The 23,262-nt window shown below is 33.0% G+C and overlaps 1 pseudogene; it reads left to right on the forward strand.

Annotated features, from left to right (window-relative positions):
* The first annotated feature begins 11,839 nt into the window (after positions 1–11,839).
* On the forward strand, positions 11,840–14,596 carry LOC107844525 (annotated as a pseudogene).
* Positions 14,597–23,262: the final 8,666 nt, after the last annotated feature.

Consider the following 23,262-nt stretch of genomic DNA (forward strand, 5'->3'; position numbering starts at 1 on the left):
AACCTCGAGCAAGTTTAAGGTCCATAGTCCATTGTTTTTCATTATCAACCCTTGTGCTATTTAAGGTGGATTTCCTAATAATTTGAGCATATAAGTATGGGATTAGTATTTAGCACCGAGTTGGGTATGATTCCAAGGTCTCATGCCCCAGTATTACAAGCCACCATAGGTTTTAGTGCCTATAGTGGGGTAAGTCAGTGATTACTTAAGATAAGGTTCTATTCTGATGGCAAGGGTTGAACAACTCTCCTTAACGTAGGTAAGATGTTGGACTCCATGACAGCTCACATGGTTTATGTCGGTTAGAAGGAACTCCCTAAGATAGAATAAAAGAAAAGCTTTTAGAATTAAGTGTTATGGCTCACAAAGTTTATCATTATGCTTTACTACTCATGTTTATGATTTTACAGCTTTATTTTATTTAAGCCCAATGTGGGTTATTTACACTTTTCATGCATTATTTGAAAGTTTATGAGTACATTAAGTTATTGTTTTACTTATGCATTTATCCCCACATGCTCAGTACATTCCAAAAATACTGATCCATATATATGTCTATGTGTAACATTGTCTCATAATATAGGTACCAGTTGCAGCCCACACATCATAATTAGATAGTGTGCAACTTCCAGTCGGCAGGTGATGAGTACTTTTTATTTGATGGCTTGAGTCATTCACAGTTCTAGTAGCATCTTATTTTCTTTATTCAGTGGTATTAATTTGGGATAGTTGGGGTTCATATCCCGGCTACTTATAGTCAATATTAGTAGAGGCTTCATAAACAATTAGTATAGTTGATGTATTAACTTTCAGTTTTGTTTTGTATAACTAGAGTCGTAATCATTTTATATAATTTTGTATTGAACCTACTTAGTAAAGTCATATCTTTCATTTATTTCTTTCAGATTAATGTATTTTATTTAGTTGCTCGCAAGTTATGCCAATATAAGGGTTAGCTTGGGATCACTTTTGGTCCTAAGCACCGTGTGACGTCCAGGGGGTAGTCTCAGTGCGTTACAAACTTGGAATCAGAGCCTAGATTTCAAGTGTCCTAGGGTGTCTATGAAGCTGTTTTTAGTAGAGTCTTGCGGAATGGTACGGAGACGTCTATACTTTTTTTTGAGAGGCTACAGAGTATTTAGGAAATGTTTCCCTTCTTCTTACTCTTGATCGTGCCATAAAGTTGTTCTCTTAGAAACTTCTATCGGATCAGGTGTAACTCTATAACTCTTCATGTGTAACCTTTCGAGATAACATGAGTACTAGATTTCGATTCCTCCCAAGATGATGTTCTCAAATTTACTATCAGTAACTTCAGAAGTCACACAAGGGGCTTGAGAGGAGCTCGCTAGTCTGTTATAAGTTCCTTAAGTTGAAAGTTATTTCCTCATCCTTATGGGTTGCTTAGTTAAGACAGAGTAAGATATGTATTCAGATTCCTTGTTAATCCTTCAATACAGATAGTGCTCATGAGAAGAGATAGTATAAACCTAGATTGTTAAATAGAGTTTGTATTAAAGAGATATTATGACATTGAGTGTTATGATTCACAAGTGGTAGAACCTTCTTATAGTTACAAGTATGGGTTTTGAAGTGTAGTGACAAAACATGTGGTAATGGCGATTGCTCGAATGTGTATAGATGAACTTTTGCATACAATCTAGTTAGTAGTAAGGTGATATATCCTCGAGTGTTAGTTTAGTAGAAGGTAGAGAAGGGGTTGTTAGTTAAGGTGAATTATTGATTGCTTGAAGTAAGAAAGGAGTTATTTGGTAGTTATTGTGTTAGAAAGGTATAGGTTATTGATGAAAGTATTTGGTGGTCTAGTATTGTTAATTTAGGCTTCTCTTGAGGTTGCAATAAGTTTAGTTGAAACTTATAGAGCTATGAAATGAATTTAGGTGTATAGATGGGTGAATGTTAGTGATGTGTAGAGGGAGGATGAGCTAATAATAAGATAGGCCATACGATCAATGATCAATGATCAATTATCGTTATTATGAGATTCTAGTGGAATAGTGTTTCTTGATGCTTTATTTTATAGTTTCCAAGTGAGAATAGTATGTGCGGTTGGGTTGTAAATCATGTTTAGCACTAGATGATAAGTTTGAACAGTGGATGATTACCAAGGTGGAAATAATGATTGATTAGTTAGTGATACTAATTATATGGAAATGGTCTAGTAGTCTTGAACAGTATATGCAAGAGTTTAAGTTCATTTATTTATAATTGAGTATGATGTTGTAAGTATGATGTAGAGGTGTGCCCAAGGTGATATGGGGTTACATTATTTTCTCAGGTTACTATATGTTGTGTGTGGTTAGTAGTACCCTTGAGTCGCTAAGTGAAAGGAGGCTAGTTATATACTATATAGTGTTCTTAATATCTAAGTTAAGGATTTATGGATAGTTGATGTTGAGTCTTTTGGTATGATTTTGATTCTTGTGGTTTAGGGAAGAATATAAGTTTAGAGATGTGATAATGGTAGGTTATGATAAAAAGTAGGCAACTTATGTGTTTAGTAAGGCAAGCATGTTGTCAAGAAGGGTGTAAGTATGTGATGAGTGATGAAGCTAAGAAAAGTTAAGGATAATATATATTAAGGGAGTGTTCAAGGATGAAGTTAGTGTAGTTCATTATAAGTTTGGGAATATTCATGTTAAGTGTTAGAATCTAAGTCTGAATCTGGGATGATTGAGCTAACAAAAAGAAGAGTTGAAACTCTAGATGGTATGAACTCAGGGTATGGTGATGCTCATGAAGATTTTAAGTTAGTTAGTGATCAAGTTATTATATGATGACCATTGGGGCTATAGAAAGTTAAGAGGTCTATCTTAGAAGAGAGTATTAGTAGTGGGTTTTACACTTTCAGGTGTAGTCTTTTAGGGTGAATTTATTATTTATGTGTATTATTATATCTTAGACCCTAGATAATGGAGTTACAGTTTAGTTTAGAATTTATTAAGGATCCATAGACTTAGAATGATGGCAAAAAGCTTAGGGGAGATAATAAAATAAGAAACTAAGTCAGGCTTCTAGATTCTAGTAGTGATGTCAGTGTGTTGTAGAACATTAGTAAGGGAGGAAGATGCCCAACCCATCTTATCTCAGTGCGAATTGTTGTACTTCAGTCATCACGATATCTACTCATGATTTACATGTCATCTCCATGATCATAGCTCATATTCACGCACTTTCCATAGAATCATGTATGCTTTAAGTCCTTAATAGGAGTTTTAGTTCACTCAGCAGTATGGATCATAATTGCCGAATTTATGAACTCCAAACTCAGGTTATGTAGTTTATGACTCATGTACTTATGCTTCATAGTATGCTCAATTCCTAGAACTCATGGCCTCAGTGTGTCCAAGTTATGCATAGTATTCTTTCATATTCCAGGTTCTCATATTTTAATCCTTCAGCGATCTCTCCTTGTGAATTGATAGTAGTAATGAGTAATTATTTAGAGAGGAGAGAGTAAATATCTTGTGTTGGGAAAAGATTTTTTCGTGCTTGTTGTATCTCAGGTTATAAGTGAGAAGAATGATTGAGGCAGAGCTTTTTGATATACGTCATGGGTTGTTGAAATTTCATATGTGTTTTCTTTGATATGGTGCATGGAAGTCAGTATTGATAGAGGTTTAGAGAATATGAGAAAGATGCTTTTATGGGTGTTTTCTTAGAAGTTCGTATGTGGCTATAATGATAGGCTTGAATGTCATCTTGGTATGTAAGTGGATAGATGCATTATGTTCTAGTGAATTCCTAGTAAGAGGATTGAATTTTGTTATTGAAGGGGTAATAAGAGTTATTCTTCGATATGAAGTTGTGAAAATGCATGAGGTATTGAATTCATGGTTTAGACTAGTGTTATGGTGTTATATGTAGTACTTTGTAGATTCGAGTAGGCTTGACCATAGTGAGAGAATTTAGTTCAGCTTAGACTTCAGTAGATAGGGTTATCAGTGCCTATGTGAAGATCATAAGTAGCCTCAAGTGAAGTGCAGCATTTATGGGGAATGTATAGTTGAGGGAGTATTTGAGGAGTATGTCTAAGCTTGAAAGTGGCAGTTGTATTGCCTAAGGCCTAGTAATTCTACCCTAGCTTTTGTTTTGTAGGCCTATGTTCCATATTACAGAGTTATAGCTATATTAAGATTCCTTGCTCAGATATCTTATTCAGATCATGCCCACGAATTCTTTCCTCCCTAATGCTATTAGAACTTCTTGCAAAGAGTGTTGGAGAAATACTTTCGTTGAGTATAAGCTTTCAGTATAATTCAGTCCATATAGCTAATAATTCAGTTTAGTAATCAGACAAATAAACTCCCATTATCTTCCATCTTTCCATCTTGTCTTACTATCCGAAGTTTTATAAATATGGCTATTCCATGAGGTAATTACTCATATCCATGAAATTATGAATTCAACTCAATTCATGCATTATGCATCATGTTTCAGATTCAGCTATTTAGTTATGACTCAGTTCATAAGTGTTCAGAGCATAATCTCAGTTTTTCAAGTATTCCAGCTTAGATAGTGTAATACCCCATGTATAATCTTAGTCTTGTTGTCTCATAGTTCGTGCTTGCATAAGTCATCACTTCGCAGTTCTATATGTATGATTGTATCATGAACATCTCAAGCGAGTTCTAAATTCTCAGCATAAATTAGTTCTTTATAGTAAGTAAAGTCATGTCAGTTTAGAAATCAGTTTCATGATGAAAGTTTTAATGTTTTGGCTCAGTTATATCCTTTATTTACATACATATCGTGTCTACATTATTCAATATTTCTAAGACTTCAATGAGTTCCTATCTATTATTCAAGGAGAAATGATTCTAACGGGGAGATAATATAACACCTCATAGTCGTAACACCTTTTTGATGCTTCTAAAATGATCTTTAGGACACCCATAGTGATGGTAGATCATGTGTTGATGTTGTGGGGGGGGGGGGAGTGTTGGGAGTGTTTAAGAACCTCAAAACTAAGTTGGTGTCGCAAACTAGAGCTTAGGCAATGGCTAGGCATCACTATACCATCGTAAACGTTCATTGGAAAATATTTGTCATTGGGTTTGCATCGCAAAGCCTAATGTTTGCCATAGGGATTGCATTTCAAAGCCTAATGGTTTCCATAGGGTTTGCGCCACAAAGCCTAATGTTTGCCATTGAGTTTGCGCTGCAAAGCCAATGGCCAAGTGGTGTAGAAACTCAATTTTTGAGTTATTTTGAGGGCAACCAAGTCATTTGACACTACATAACTGTCCCTAAACATAACTAAAGAGATTAATAGTCCCTAAACACGTTTTAACCCTATCAAAATCATTAGTTCAGCATCTAATACACAAAAGGATAAAAAACAACTTAGAGTTTGGGCAATCAAGCTTAAAGGTTCAATATTTTCACAATTTCTTCATCATTAAGGTGTGTGGGGTTATGAACAAGGATACCTCTTTCATCCTTGTGACCAAAACTTATTTTTTTCTTAAGATTTCATGATTTTCAAATTAGGGTTCATACCCAAACTACTTCGTTTTGAGTTTATGAATTTACAAGTGATTTACATATTGAAGTACATGTTTATCTCATCTATTTATGCTTTGACTTGAAGGTTTATATTATGAATTGTACCTCTTTATTGTGAATTGATATTTCTTAATGATTTCAAGATGATTGTTGAGAATGAAGCTTTATTATGAAATTCTGAAAATTTAAGTACATATGCTTTAAACCCCAATATGAGTTTGGAGATTTCAAGAAGACTATGATCTTAAGCCTCTTTTATAAGTTGTTTACCAAGATTTAAGAAAGAAATAGATATTTTGATCCTAAGCTAAGATAGGGAATCCAAGTTGTTCATATAGTTTATGATTTAAAGAAAGAGAAGCACAATTATTTTTTATTATAAACCCTTGTGTTATTTTAAGGTGGATTTCCTAAAACTATAAGCATATAAGTATAGGAGTAGTATTTAGCACCGAGTTAGGTATGATTCTGCGGTCTCATGCCCTAGAACTATGAGCCACCATAGGTTTAAGTCAGTGATCACTTAATATAAGGTTCTATTCCGATGGCAAGGTTAGAACAGCTCTCCCTAACGTGGGTAAGACGTTGCACTCCATGACAGCTCACATGGTTAATGTCGGTTAGAAGAAACTCCCTAAGACAGAATAAAATAAAAGCTTTTAAAACTAAGTGTTGTGGCTCACAAAGTTTATCATTATGCTTTACTACTCATGTTTATGATTTTACAGCTGTGTTTTATTCAAGCCCAAGGTGAGTCATTTACACTTAGCATGAATTATTTGACAGCCTATGAGTACATGGAGTTATTGTTTTACTTATGCATTCACCCCCACATGCTCAGTATATTTCAAAAGTACTGATCGACATATACATCTATGTGCTACATTATCTCATAATATAGGTACTAGTTGCAGCCCACACATCATAATCAGACAGTGTGCAGTTTCCAGTCAGCAGGTGATGAGTCCTTTATATTTGAAGGCTTGAGTCAATCACAATTTAGTAGCATCTTATTTCTTTATTCAATCGTATTGATTCGGGATAGTTGGGGGTTATGTCCTGGCTACCTATTGTCAATATTAGTAGAGGTTTCATAGACAGTTAGTATAGTTGATGTATTAAATTTCAGTTTTGTTTTGTATAACTAGAGTTGTAATAGTTTTAAACAGTTTTGTATTGAATTTACTTAGTAAAGTCATATTTTCCACTTAATTCTTTCAGATTAATGTATTTTATTTAGTTGCTCACGAGTTATACCAGTATAAGGGTTAACTTAGGATCACTTGTGGTTCTAAGCACCGTATTACGTCCAGGGGGTAGTCTCGGGGTGTTACAAACTTGTTATCCATAGGAATGTCCTTATTAGTCTGCCCGGGTTAAAGATCCTAACTCGAAAGGTCCTTCTTTGGTTTGGTTTCGATAGTGTATAAATTTCCTGAGGTCTTCTTGACGACCCTCATCTTGTCTTTCTAATTGGGAGGTTGGTTTGGAATTGGTTTTATATCAAACATTTTTCCAATTTCTATTCTTTCTTTATAGAATGGTTTTGGTTGGGTTAAAGGAGCTTAAGGAGGAATTAAAGGATCTCTGTGATGAAGTTCTCATCAATCTTAATGTTTCCGGTGTGGAGTATTTTTGCTCTTGTATGCATAGGGGGAATGTTTTCCTTGGGAATGGATAGGTTGTCGGTGGGTGACTAAGGAATTGGAAGCGTCCTCCTTGTAGGGTGGACCTTATATGTATATTCCATTTTATATTTGGTATTTTGATAGTATTGAATGGTGGTTGGTAGATCCTAGGCTTGAACCTAGATGCTTGATTTTGATTATAGGGAGTATGATAAGCTCAGGAATAGAAATGCAAGAGTATTTTGTAAGTGAAATAAGAAGTTAAGTGAAATAAGGCATCAGCAACTCAACAAGGAAAATATAGTTTAGTAATCATATATTCTAGAAACTTAGTCCAAACAGTCAGTTAGTTGATTTTATTCACTTCACAAATATATCATTACCCATATAGATGTTCGTCATCTAATCTATACGAGACACCAATATCACTATTACTCTCTTTTACAGGTTACTGCCACACAACATATCTAAAAAGAGCCTAAGAAAAGTCTCAACTTACCTTAAGAAAGCTTGAAGAACCAAACTGAAGTTTTGCCCTTCTAATTGCCTATGAACGATCCTAATCTATTCCAATATGAGTTCTACATAAGAAAATAAAGCTAATGATATCCATAATAAGACACATTGAATCTTAGTTCAAAATTTAACCCAAAAGCTAACCCAAGGGCCATAAGAAAAAAAGTTATTGAAAAATACATTACCCAAGAGTTAAGGAGTTCAAATCTGAAATTTCATTAAGGGGGAGTGGGTAAAATTGACCTTAAAATCACTAATTTATAGAATTTTAACTTTAACAGGGAAAACCCCAAACTTTAAGTTCAAATGCTTAGATTTAAAGGTAAAATCATGGATAATCTAGGAGAAATGATAGATTATCGATTTAGAAATTTATGCAAAGGTTGAATCTCAAAAACTCTCTTAAAATCTGACAAAATCGTGATCTCTAGGCTAAATAATGATAGGAATGGGTTTGTCCCAAAAATTAGATATTTAATATTGTTAGTAAAAAGACCCTTTGTGATCGCAATCAAACTATTGCGTTCACGAGGTTGACCAATTAGATCCATCGCTATTGCGAGGGTCCAGTTGAGTTTACGTAGCATTAACCAACCTAACCCATAAGTATCTTTCATTACAAATGCAGTCCTCCCTCCACAAATTTGATAAATAAGGAATTCCTTCATCCTGAATGCGATAAGGAAATTGTATGGCACCAGCAACAACAATTGACAACAGATATACATAAGTTATAAATTCCCCAAAGAACCCCCCTAATGCATTTGAAAACCCATGTACATTTCAACTATGCTACTAGAATAAAATCAATATTTCAAACTCAATAGTTCAGCCAAAATTTTCAATGGAGGTCGCTAACATCAAATATTGATCGAAGTTAATCATGTGCCAGAACTTCGTAATATCTCATTTAAATGTTCAAAATCACATCAAAGGCCCTGTGACCCAAACCAAACATACTACTAACTCAAAATTAAGGTTTTACAGCTGGTGGAACTAACAAAATTCTCATATGACGCTCAAATCTCCAAATGTTGACCAAAGTAAACCATATCAACTCCAAAGCTTTTCAAACTGACAAACTCACTTAAATCTTAATCAAATACCTCACAAACCATGTCATTCACTCCTACTTTTCACAAGCACCGTAATGTCACTACGAGGAGAGATAAAATGGTCAAAACACATAAGAATATATAAATCAAAATAAAGGTTGTTGCACATATACTTCCAATTTCTTTTTAACTAGAGTTGAAACTGAAAAATTCTAATGTCAAGTTAGAAATAATTTTTCCCTTGTATCTGTTTGACAAGTATTGTGAATTCACTAATTTATTTACATGCATATAGTGGATTATAATTCTTCACCAAAAAGTTATTTGTCCTAGTTGTTTCATTAATATACTTATCTAACTTCACATATACTTGAACCACATATATAGTAAGTGTTACTCTATACTGCTTAACACTTCTAAAAGCAAGGCAGGCCTCTCAAACTTCACAAGCAAGTAGGAGTAAAGATAATCTTTTTTCAATTTTTGTTTTGCTCTTCATTCTCTTCTTGTAGGTTGTTTATCCTCATCTTCACCATCAACATCTTCATCTGTACAAATTTCAAAACTAACAATTTTATTTGAGTAAAAGTATGGCTCATCACCAATTATTTTATCTTTTAAGGTACTCTTTTCTTGAATAAATACTAATCATATTCCAAGTCTACAGTTTTTTAACCTAAATCAACTCCTTTAACTCTATGCTCCCTTTCTTTCCTCCTTTTTGTTTTGATAATTTTTTGTCTTATATTCATCTTCACTTTAATTGAACAACTATACATATCTTGAATCTGTACTACCTTGATTTTCGCTTCTCCAATCAAATTACTTTAGCACCGACAATTGAAGTCCCATTTAAGCCCTCCCCAACACCGAGATAAGTCATGCGCACAACAGACTCTAGAGGTTATAGAGCCTCTTTAAACTTTAAACTTCATTACTCGAAAGGATTGAGCAGACTCTTTAACAAAATTAGCATCAAATTTTTTCTCCACATGATTTACATATTCAAAGAAAGAGGACCACAAGAGGTATGTACTTCAACCAAGTGGGACACATAAAATTTAATAATAAACTCACTTTTAAGTTGAGGTATAGTATTCATAATGTCCCTGTCACTCTTTACTTTTACTAAATAACCAAGTTTAGGCGGTTTAATAGAAATAATGGAAGACGAACACCTATATTCATATCTTTAACATACTCAACAAATTAAAGTAGAAAAAGTTGTCAACATCTACATCAAAATAATCAGTAATAGTTTAATCTTTGTACCTCATATGACGGTTTTATTGTGATTTTCCTCCATGGTGAAACCTCAAGGTGATGTATGCAAAAGCCATCGTCGAATGAAAAAAATTTAAAAAAATATACGAGTTTTTAAGTCCTTAGTTTTGATGATTGACAAATTCATAATTTGGGACTTGTTCCTTAGTATTTTTGTGATGACAAAAGCCACTACGCATTAGGGAGAAGGTTGGGCTTACCTGTCACTATCACAGTCAAACTGCCACGGCTAACACATAGTATAAAAGTTAGTGAAAAGCCACTACCACCTTTTTCCCTCAACCAATGGGATCTCTCCTAGGTTTTCTTATGTCACAATAAATATTACTCATCTAACTCAACCAGAAAACTAAAATTTTCATATACTCATAACTAAATATCTTTTTGAAGTGGTAAATCAAAGGCTACATACTGCAGCAGAAAACTAGTTATTCATCGAGTTGTATTTTTACTTCCTTGTTGTAGTTGAGTTCGTGTATTTTGTACTTAAATTATTGCCTATATTTTCTTACGATTGCAGTAGGTTTTGAGGTGCAATCCTTTATTTTGTAATCATCTAGAGTTAGTCGATTGTTTCAAGCAAGAGTTAGCTTGTGAAGTCCAGTTGGAGTTAGCTGAGGTGAGAAGCAGTAGAGTTACTGCTTGGGTTTCCTTGTAATAGAGTTATTTCTAGGAAAAAAATAATTATATTCAAGAAGTTACTTGAGTATAGTGGAGCTTAGAAATCCTGGAGGCAGGTCGTGGTTTTTCTCCATACAAGGAGTTTCTACATAAAAAACTTGTGTCCTTTATTTTACTGTATTCCTGAACTTCTTTCTTTATATCTCCTAGTATTTATTGTGTGAGTGCATCAGGAAATAGGTCCCTGAGTTGAGGAGCAACCCACCCCAACCCTTTATTTGGTATCAGAGCGGGTCTTTCATAATAAGGCTAACACCTTGGAAAGATTCTAAGAAATAGAGGTTCCATCAAAACTAGTTTTAAAGGCTTCACAAGCTACTTATCTCTGAAGAAAATGAAATATCTCACATTGCAAAAAGAATGCTCAAAACCTTGAAAATGTCAAGGGTTGTACACAAAAAAAGGTGAATCTAATAAGCACTGCAATGAAGGACTGAGAAATGGTACATGTCACAAGTATGGCAAGATAGGTCACTACGTCAATGATTGTACAATGCAAAAGGTTGAGAATAAGGAGAGAGAAAATAAGAAGGTTCCTATGAAGTATAATTGGAGAGCTAAAGTTGACAAGATTGCTAGTTAGCTGCTTGTAGCTTGTCGGAATGACTCATCAAGTGAATCAAATGAATTTGAGCAAGGAGAAGATGTTCCTACCTTGGTAATAAGAGAAAATTTACAAGTCTCTGGTTTATTTGTTGCTGTGATGGTAGACACAGATGAAAATCAAGATAGACCGACAAATCTCCTAGATATTAAAAAGAACCTAAAGGATTACTCACTCAAAAACTCAGGTCTCTTGCCTCTATGCTGATTAAATCCCTAAATAAGACTGTTGAAGAAAAAGAAAATCGAAAGAAATCCATTGAGAAACGTAAAGAAGAAGTCATTGAGGTGAGTGTACAAGTGACATAACTCACTAGTGAAAAAGGAAAACTGAAGGATGATCTAAGTATGTGTGAAAAAGATATGATTGAACTAAGTGTGCAAATGGATAAAAATCAAGCAACCTGCAAAAATCTCTCATGTGAAAATGATCTCCTGAGTAAACAATTAAGTGATATTACTAAGTCAACTTCCAAAGAGAAAGTAGAGAGAAGCGGCATACAATTTTAGTTGGAAGAAGAAGTAGTTGAAGCTAGAGTTAATATGGCAGATTTGCTTGAAAGATATTTTATCCTTAAAGAGGATGAGTACTGTTGTCAAGGTGAAGGTTCTAATTGTGATATCAGACACTCAGAAAGCAAGTATGATCACTTAATTTCATGATATGGAAATTTAGTACACTCGAGAGAAATGTGTCCTTCTAAAGAAACAAATCAGAAAGGGATGGGAAAACTAATCACTTTAAGAAAAAAGAAAAGAAGATTACCCAGATGGACCAAGAAAAAGCTAATCTAGCCTCTATCCTCTTTTTGAGAACCCAGACAAAAATGGATTCCTAAGTCTAACAACTGATTTGTAATGCAGGTCAAGGCAAGAGATAGCAGTCAATACAGTGTGATTGAGGATGGTTGACCCAAGCATACGACTATTAACTTGAAGGGATCACCTCTTGCAGCAGACTTTAAAAGAGGAAAAGTTTCCTTAGTATATACTCATGGTTCCTTGAAGAAAGATAATGGAATTGGTTGAGTAAATAATTAGGAGATAAAGCCTACGAGATCCAACTGTATGTTACCTGATTTTACAATTCTACCTTGATAGCTATGAAATGGTAAGCAGGTATCCTAACTAGACATAGGAATACATATCTAATTTAGTTTCATATCTTCTGCAGATATATGACCAAAGCAAAAAGAAGAAGAGTAAAAGGAGGAGAAGGTGAAATAACACTGAACATTGTTTTCAAAAATATATTAAGAACTAGGTTCCAAATCAGGTCAGTATCACTTAGTGTTCTTATACAGTGACTATTTAAATAAATGATATGTGCCACATCACTCTCCCGCCCTTTTCTAAAAAGTTGTCATGTCTTTTAAGTCAAGAAAATGTGCCCATCGAACCCGACAAATTTTTTCAAATACATTCTCTCATAAAATTTGAACTGTTTTCGTTGTCCTATTTAAAATCATAAATTATATTCTCCCTCCTTCATTATAAAGAACTCTTTTTTACTTTCTTACAAGCCTCATCAGTTCCTCTACACTCTTTAAACTCATACCAGCTACTCCTGTACAATATCTCTCAATCTCTACAATGTCAAATTTCTTACCTTCCAAAACAAATAAACCCACCCCCCTAAAAATGCTAGACACTCTTTCTGTTCATCTGGGTTCGAAGAAAGGTTTGCTATTACTAAGTTTTCCCCTTTGTACCTTGGCAAAATTGCTAGGGATTTCAATTTTAAGAAGGCAGAAACACTTGATACTTTTCATTGAAAGGGTGAAAATGTTACTAAAAAGAATCCAAAATTTCTTTCTCTAAAAACTCTGTTCCTAGTGAAGAAGAATCCAAGGTTGAATTTGTCAAAAGCCTCTTTTTTGTGTTTTTTTCTCAAGCCAACAAATCTGAGAAATCAATCCCTGATCCACCAGTTCATTCTAGTTGAGATTTTGATTCCTCCTCAAAAACCCAAACCCTCTCCTTAAGATATGCAGAATAAGTTTTCAGATCTTATTTAGCCTAAATGATTTGAGAATAAGAATAAGATACAGATTTAAGAACTAAGTGTAATGACTCACAAGATTTAGATTACATGTTTATTATTCATGATTTATGATCTTTAGATTTCAGATTACTCAAGCTACGTGAGTCATTTACATTTAGCATGCATGATTTTATAAACTGTGTTGATATTGTTTTACTTATTGCATCCACCCCCATATACTCAGTATATCCTCAAAGTACTGATTCATATATACGTCTATGTGCTACATTGTCTCATAATGTAGGTACAAGTTATAGCACGCATACCATATTTAGTCAGATGCAGATTCCAGCCAGTGAGATTATGAGTCCTCCTACTTTGAGGACTTCAGTTAGATTCATTATATTTTATTTTCTTTATTCAGTCATATTGATTTGGGATAGTTAGGAGTCATGTCCCGGCTACTTAAAAATCAATGCTAGTAGAGGCTCCATAGACAGTCAGTAAAGTTGTGTATCTTATTTCAGTTTTGGCTTTACATAAAGCAGAGTTGTAAATATTTTTCCTATAGTTATATTGATTATATTTGACTAAAGATGTATCTGCCGCTTATTTTGTGCAGATTTATAAATCTTATTTAGTTGCTCATGTGTATGCCAGTAGAAGGGTTAGCTTGGGGTTACTTGTAGTCCTAAGAACTGTGTGACGTCTCGTAACAGATTTTTGAGGCATTACAGGCACCTAGCAATGGAACCAAGATTGATTGTATACACGTGTGTAGTCATGGTGCTGGTACTTGTCCTTATTTTATAGTATGTGCCTAAATTCGAGTAGAGGTATATGGTCATTTACATTGGAATTTGTTCTCTCATGGGGTCTTTCATAGTTATGGGTGTGAAAGCAGTTGGAATCGCTCTTAATCTCTCATTTGAAGGAAAGAATCAATTCAAATATTTTAAAACATGGTTATCTACTGTGTTTGTTATCGTCTTTTTCCTTTTGCAACTGAACTATTTGAACAAGGCACTTGATAAAACACTGTTGTGGTTTCTCCAGTTTACTATGCCATGTTTATGATACTAACCATTCTTGCCAGCATGATAATGTTTAAGGACTGAGATCATCAGACAACAACACAGATAATAACAAAACTATGTGGCTTTATAACTATCCTCTCTGATACTTTTCTCCTTCACAAAACAAAGGATATGGGAAATAAATCATCAAAAAATGTCATTCTCCTTTCAAAAAACAACAAGGACATAAAAAGTAGTAAGCCGACGGACAAGAACCTGAAAGAAATTGTTGAGGTTTGAAGAGATTGCAAAAGGGTTGTGTGGAAGATAGGAGCATTACTTGTTGAAGAGAACAATAGAATTGTACTTGAAACTGGCCAAAAAAGGCAATGTTTTTGATAGTTTATTGGGGATGCTTCTTCCTTCAGAACTCTTTCTCACTTCATCATCATCTCGTCGTCCTCATCATCCCGACATAGAAGAAGACTCCCTATTGTCAACAATACACAAGATAAATTCCTTTAATCTCAAATGATTAATTCACTAAAAACCTATGTTACTCAGATGCTACAAAAATGTTAATGATTGCATTCAGATTCTCCAAAAGTAGCAGAAAAATATCAACAGTTGCGTACCAAATTCTCCAAAACAAATATATTTTTGGAGAATTCAATACGTAGTGTAAAAATGTCAATGGGTTTGTATTTGATTCTCCAAAAGTTGTGTATATTTGGCGAATTCAACATAGGTATGGCATCAAATGTCATGAGTATGTGTAATTTAACTAAAAATAATAATTACAATCAAAATTATAAAGTGGTGTACCTCCAGCATAAGACCTCCTAATACCCAACTCCTCTTCCGTGTATAGAGTAAACCCATCTACCTTTTTCTTCCCCGTGGCTTTAATAAAACTCCAATTTTTTAATTCCACCTATTTTTTTCAACTTTTTTGGCTCTGTAACGGTTACTCCGCTTGATTATTCTTGTTTTTGAGTTCTTCCTCCGTTCAGCTATAATTTTGTATATTTCATTGCCAGGATTTTTGGATTCAAAGAAGAAATGAAAAATGAGTTTTTCGTTTCTACAAAGTATAACTATTGCTAGTCTTAAAAATAGATTGTAGAAGGAAGGGTTCAAGGAAGGGTAATTTGGTAAACAAATATCCTTTTATAAAAATTATATAAATATATATATCTTTAATACATCAAATCAAACACTGTATACAAAATAATGCATGTATAACTAATACTTGCATTAATAATACAAACATTGTTAATACACCTTATTCAGTATTATTCTTATAAACTCTACCAAACGACCCCTTAGTGAACCAAATCTCTCCGCCACATACTTTGAAGTGGGTGTTAAATAGAGAATATTGTTGCAATTAAATCGACTAAATCGCGCGTTTTCCTTTTGTATTTTTCAAGAGTATTACACATTCTAACAATTTCCGAGTAAATAATACACGTTTTAAAATATAAAATTTTCATTGGTTGATATTTTTCTTTTCTATATCTATATAATAGAAGTGAGAGTTTCAACATTACTATTAAGTGTCATTCTATTTGATAGTAGGGGTATTTTGGTCATTTGCTATTGTTGATATGGTTTGCTTGTCTGTTGTTTTGTCGACGTGACTTATGAACTGCTTCCCGATATAACACGTGCCTTGCCATTGCTTAACATTACCCCTTAACTCTATCTCCAAATCTCTTTTTCATTGAAATCTCACTGCTTTTAACTATTTATATCTCTCTCTATATATATACTTAGTCTCTTTCTACAAGTACTAATGCAACAAAACTTGCGTACTAAAATTCCTTCAGAATTTAAGTAGTTTCATTTATTAAAAAAAGTGTAGATGGTACAAATATTGAATTCTTTTTTTTTTATTTCAGTTTTCAGCTTGGTTCATATAAGGAAATTAATGAAGTAAATTTTTTATTTTGCCCCTTAATCACCTCCAGATTTTGTGGTGGTCGGGGTATATGAAGTTCTGAATATAGGTCATAATATGGTACCCGTTTTGATTAATTGGATCATATGGAATTGTTGATGATACCAATGCAGGTAGGGAGATGGGTGGAGGGAGAAATAAAGTTCTTTTATAAGAAGATGATATGCCCAAGTAGTCTGTATATAAATTTATTATTGGGATCTGCATGTAGGAAAATGATAAGATCTCATAATTACATTGGCTTCTTCTGGATTTTGCTCTCCAAGAAACTATGTCTATTTTTTTTCTTCAGGTAATTATACTCTGTAATTCCTTTATTTTTGAGTTTGCAGCTTAGTCTATTCATTAAAGCAAAGTTAATTCAGGTGTGTAGTATTTTTTTGGGTCTATTTGCTTTGGTATTGTTAAATTTTAATTTTTCAGTTCTATTTTGAGTGTGAGTTTTCTGATATAGATTTTATCTGAGCTCTTTGGATGCTTTGTTGAAGGTTCTTAAGTTGTGTATAATATTAACAATAGAATCCTTTGCTGTACACATGATAATAGTCCGATTTCTTTGCATCGTGTCGATACACTCAAAGAAGATATGAAAAACGAGAAAATGAGACCTTTATACTATCTCCCATGTGCTGCTCAAGCTTTGAATTCATTCATAAATGATGGACTAAGATCTACAAAGTCGATAATTTCTAAAATAAGAGAATTTTTCCTAAAGATGAACACGTCCTTTGAGATCTCTCAAGAATTTCTCCAATGTTAATGCTTATTAAAAAGGCAACTGAAAATTCTCTCTTGATGCCTCACCCCGTTGGAGTTGCAATTATCAGATGCTTGACATTGCACGAAAGGTGTTTTTCTTCTCTATTAAATATGGTTATAAATTTCAAGCTACTAGCTTCTTGTAAAAAATATTTAAGAACAATGTAAACACACATATCTAACTTATGTAAGTTTACAGTGATATTCAACCAATTCTATTCAAAGTTCACCCTAAAAATTGTCTTATACTATCACATTTTTTATACTGAAGTTCCTCAATGTTAATAATATGTGTATAATTAGTTTGCCTTTATTGTGTAGAAATTGCTTTCATTATGGATTCTATTCTCTGACCTGATCTGGTGATTATACTTGGTTAATTTCCTATAATCTTTTTTTAGCAGCACTCTATTTATACATTTCCAGCTCGAAATTGGTAGTTGCTTTGCGGTCTTTTAGAGATAAAACTTTGATAAATTTCTAGGACCCTTCACTTTCCGCCACTGTTGGTCTTCTGAATGAGGGAGTTGAGTTGCAAGGTTTACCATATTAAAATGAAAAACGTTGATGATTATAAAAGTTAAATGTTCAAATTTTCACTCAAAATGGCAACCTTCATTCAATTTAATGAGATTTAATTACTTAGACTCTAAAACCAAAATATTATCTTTCCTAACATTCAATTTACATTTGGATCCTTGCTAGACTAAATTGGACATAAGACACATAGATACGCTAATATTGTCGAGTTATGGGTTGTTTCTTGCTATTTATAGATAGAAGTAGACATCATCTTAAAAGGAAACACAAGAACTGAATATGAAAAATATGGTGTTTCTTTACATTTAGATTTAATCTTCAAGTGAGTGATAACTTTAATTATATTTTTTCCTGTAGATAGGTAAATCAATGTAACTGTTGTCCGAAAGTATGATGAACTACTAGACAGTGTTGGGTTATTAAGAGGTGTGAATGGAAAACGAAAAGGTGGTGTTTTTTCGGAAAGACACTAAGAGAAAGGATCCAATTTGAATAGGCACCTATTTAGATTGAATGATTATGACCTTTCTAATGGATTGTGGCTTTTCGAAGAGTTGTACCTTTCCGAAGAGTTGCACCTTTATGAAGGGGTGCATCCTTCTGAACCATTACTTATCTTTCATGAAGCAACACCTTCATGGCTATAAATTAAATACTTGAATTTTTCCTCAGATAAAGATAATTTTTTAAAGTTAAAAACATTATTATTATTGTTCTTCTTAAAAACTCTCTCGTGATCTTCAAACTGTTGAGTGTGTTCGAAGTTTTTGAGAATTTAAGGTACCGCTATTTTTAGAAAGTGAATCATTTTATCTTGAGAGGAAAGATTTCATAACCTCGGGTACTTGAGGGGAATAAATTTCTTAAGGACACACCGTGCATTCGGTGGACTTGATTCTCAATTTTCTGTTTCATCTTATTTTTTAAAAAAAGGTTGATAAATACACTTCATTTCATAGTTCATTTGATCATTCATTTGAACTTGTGTTTGAAGGTGTTGAACTTCATTGTAGTTCTTGAATGTTGTTCTTGAACTGAGTTTGAAGTTTGTATAGAAAACATATAGATTTTTGTACCCGTCGGAACAACAATTTTTTTTATTATTGTTGGGTTATTAAGATGTGTGAATGGAAAATATAAAGGTGGTATTTTTTTCAGAAAGACACTAAGAGAAAGGATGCGACTTGAATAGGCACCTTTTTGGATTGAATGGTTATGATCTTTCCAATGGATTATGACTTTCCGAAGAGTTGCACCTTTATGAAGGGGTGCACCTTTCTGAACAATTGCTTCTTTTCATGAAGCAACACCTTGATGGCTATAAATACCTGATTTTTTTCTCAGGTAAAGACAATTTTTTTCTGGAGTTGAAAATATTCTTCATCTTCTTAAAAAATCTCCTGTGATCATCAAACTGTTGAGTGTGTTCAAAGTTTCTGAGAATTTGAGGTACCGCTATTTTCAAAAAAATAATCAGTTTATCCTGGGAGGAAAGATTCCATAACCTCAGGTACTTGAGGGGAATAAATTCCTTAAGGACACACCGTGCATTCGGTGAACTTGATTCTCAATTTTCTGTTTCATCTTCTTTCTTAAAAAAATGTTGATAAACACACTTTATTTCATAGTTCATTTGATCATTCATTTGAACTTGTGTTTGAAGGTGTTGAACTTCATTGTATTTGTAGAATGTTGTTCTTGACCTGAGTTTGAAGTTTGTATAGAAAACATACAGATGTTTGGACCCATCGAAACAATAATCTTAAGGAATTTATACTAATCTGTATTGTTTGATTTACTGTTTTATAGTAAATAATTTGAACTTCATATGGATATTTCTTCAACTGTTTGAACTTTTGTTTGAAGTTCTTGAAACTTTATTTCGATGGTTCATAAGTTTGTTGAACTTGTGTTGAATTTCTTAACATTTGGTTTTGCTATTTTCCAGAAAATAGTTTGAACTTCATTTTGTTGATCTTCATAAGTTGGGTTGAACTTATTGTTAAAAGTTCAAATTTTTAAATACAGAGTTTCAACTTCATTTGAATGTTCATATGTTAATTTGAACATGTGTTTGAAGTTATTGTTGGAAAATATAGATTTTACCAAAATTGAGAAAAAATCATCAATTTTAAGAAAAGTATAAAAATATTTATTTTGTGCTTGTTTGGTGAAGGAAATTTTTTTTATCTCCATTTATAAATAAGTATTTGATTAATCTGTATTGAGTCTGATTTTGTGGAGACTAACATCATTTGATTTTTATTCCCTCGGTTAGAAGAATATAAAAACTTCTTCGAGAATTCAGTGAGAAAATTCGGTTCGAAGAATATAAAAACTTCACTAATTCGTTAAAATCTCTATATGATTTTTGGAGTTTAAAACCTGTGGGATTTCACTTCGTTTGAATTTGATTTCGATTTGAAGTCATAAAAACTTCGTCAAGTTTCAAAATTCATTCAATTGATGATTTGAAGATATAAAAACTTCATCATTGACTAGAAACAAGTTGGCTAAAGATTAAATTCTTTATTGTTAGTATTTTGAAATACTAAAGAGTATGTCAAAGATTGACAGAAAAATGAAGAATGAAACTGAATAATAAATTAATTTGGTTGTGAATGATGTTGTCCTAATGGCAACCAATATTGCCTCATTAAGTCATTCAGATATTGCTCTAGCAATGAAAATGACAGAAATACCAAAAAATATTTTAGTGTGAACTTCAAAGAATGGAAGCAAATGTGTCATTTTTTATGGCCAAACTTAAAATGCAAATGTTCACAAGTATAGATCCTCATATTCTAGGTAAAATATATGTGAGTCATTCCAAGATAGACGAGGATAATGAGTTGACTGAAAAATCATCGGTGATGGTTGCAAATCCTATTAAGGATGATGCTCCAAATAATAAAAAGATGAAGAAGTCTTCTGGACAAGATAAAGAGTAGAACAAGAAAATGTTCAATGGCAAGTGCTACAATTGTAGTGATGTTGGCCACAAAGCTCTAAATAGTAAAGTTCTAAATAAGAACAAGAAAAGAGATTAGATAAAGATGTTGTAAACAACTAGAAAAAGAGATTAGATAAAGATGTTGGAAACAACTAGAAAGATTAAAATTTTTTGTGATATGATCACTGAAAGCAATATAGTTAGATATACAAATGAATGATGGTTTAATTCAGGAGCCACTAGACATGTTTGAATGAAAAAAGAAGTTTTTACTACTTATGATGGGAAATAATGCAACAATCAAGGTTGAAGAATGTGGAAAGATATTTCTAAAAATGACTTCCGGTAAGGTGTTGACTCTCAACAATGTTCTGTATATTCCTACTATTCGGAGGAACTTAATGTCGACAATACTTCTTGGTAAAAACATGTTTAAGTGTGTGTTTATTACGGAGAAAGTTATAATAAGAAGAATGAATCATATGTAAGAAAGGGCTACCTAAATGAGGGCCTTTTGAAACTTGATGTAATGGTTGTTGAAATGAAGAAATCAAAGGCTTCTTCTAACTTGCTAGAGTCAAATGATTTATGACATAGTCGTTTAGGACACGCCAATTACAAAATCTTAAGAAAATTGATTAACTTAGAAGTTTTGCCAAACTTTGAGTGCAATAAAGCAAAATATCAAATGTGTTTGGAATCAAAATATGCTAAGCATCTGTATAAGCCCATTGAAAGGAATTTCAATCCTTTATACTTAATCCACACAGACATCTTTGATATCAAGTCAACACCAACTCGTGGTGAAAAAATATATTTTATAACGTTTATTGACTATTGCACTAAGTACTATTATGTCTATTTTTTGAATAGTAAGGATGATGCAATAGATACATTTAGTCAATACAAAATAGAAGTTGAAAATTAGTTAGGGAAAGAGATCAAAATGATAAGTAGTGATAGGGGTGAATAATATGAATCTCCTTTTGCAGAGATAGGTGTAGAGAATGGAATTTTCCATCAAACTACTACCCTGTATTCACCTCAATCAAATAGAATTATGAAATGTAAAAACTGAACCTTAAAGGAAATGATGAATGTCTTACTTATAAGTTCAGGTTTACCGCAAAACTTGTGGAGAAAGCTATCCTTACAGCTAACCAAATACTCAATAGAGTACCTCATAGTAAGACACTGTCAATTCAATATGAAAAATGGAAAGCAAGGAAACTCAACTTGAAATATTTCAAAGTGTGGGGGTGTTTAGCAAAAGTCCAAGTTCCTATGCCTAAAAGGATAAATATAGAACCTAAGACTGTGGACTACGTGTTCATTGGATATGTTAGAATTAGTAAAGCATGTCAATTTTTTATTCATAAATTCGAACAACCGGATATCAATGAAAATACGATAACTGAATTAGATAATGCTGAGTTCTTTGAACACATTTATCCGTATAAAACTATACATGAACAGTATAATAGAGGGTCTAAATGACCTTGATATAAACCAAGCAAGAATGTTTATAACGATGAGAATCCAAGGCGTAATACACTTCAAAGAACGTCAACTTCCTTTGGATCAAATTTTGTAACGTTTCTCCTAGGAAATGAGCTTTAAAATTTTAAATAAGTGATGTCATCTTCATACTCATCTTTTTGGAAAGAGGCAGTCAATAATGAGATTGATTCAATCTTGAGCAACCATACTTAGGAATTGGTTGATCTTTCTCCAAGAAATAAAACTTTAGGTTCTAAATGGATCTTCAAAAGAAAAATAAAAGCGGATGGTATTGTTGACAAATACAAGGCAAGACTTGTAGTAAAAGGCTTCAAACAAAAGGAATGCTTTGATTATTTTGATACATACTCGCCTGTAATAAGGATAACGTCAATTCAAATATTAGTTGTCTTGGTGATGGTATATGATCTTGAAATCCATCAAATGGAATTGAAAACAACATTCCAAAATGGAGAGTTGGAGGAAGAAATTTACATAGAACAGCCTACGTATTTTGTGGTTCTTGGTAAAGAAAAAAAGGTGTGTAAATTTGTTAAGTCACTTTATGGACTAAAACAAGCACCCAAACAGTGGCATGCAAAGTTTGATCAAATCATGTTGGCAAATGATTTTAAGATAAATGAAAGTGATAAATGTGTGTACATTAAAGACACTCCAAATCACAAGGTCATTGTTTGTTTGTATGTGGATGATGTGTTGATCGTCAGTAGATACATTTCTAACATAAATGATACAAAATGAATATTCGAGAGTAAGTTTGATATGAAGGACCTTGGAATTGAGGATGTGATCTTAGGGATAAGAATTCATAAAACTCTACAAGGATTGACATTGTCACAGTCTCATTACGTTGAAAGGTACTTGACAAGTTTAAGTATTTGGATTTCGGTATTACCAAGACTTCATTAGAAGTGAGCTTTGCACTTCAAAAGAATGAAAGTAAAACTGACCCACAGTTAGACTAGCAAGAGTGTTGGGATGTTTAATGTATATCACGAATTGTACACGGATAGACATAGCATGTACTATTAGTAAATTAAGTTGGTACAAGAGTAATCCCAATAAAACTCATTGGATGGCAATGAAAAAGAGTTTTGGGGTATCTAAAATACGGCAATGAAAAAGAATTTTGGGGTATCTAAAATACACTCAATACTATGTTTTGCATTATAATAAATATCTAGTGGTAATTGAAGGATATAATGATGCAAATTGAATCACTGAATTGAA

This window comes from Capsicum annuum, chromosome 5 (genome assembly GCF_002878395.1).
Source record: "Capsicum annuum cultivar UCD-10X-F1 chromosome 5, UCD10Xv1.1, whole genome shotgun sequence".
NCBI lineage: Eukaryota > Viridiplantae > Streptophyta > Magnoliopsida > Solanales > Solanaceae > Capsicum > Capsicum annuum.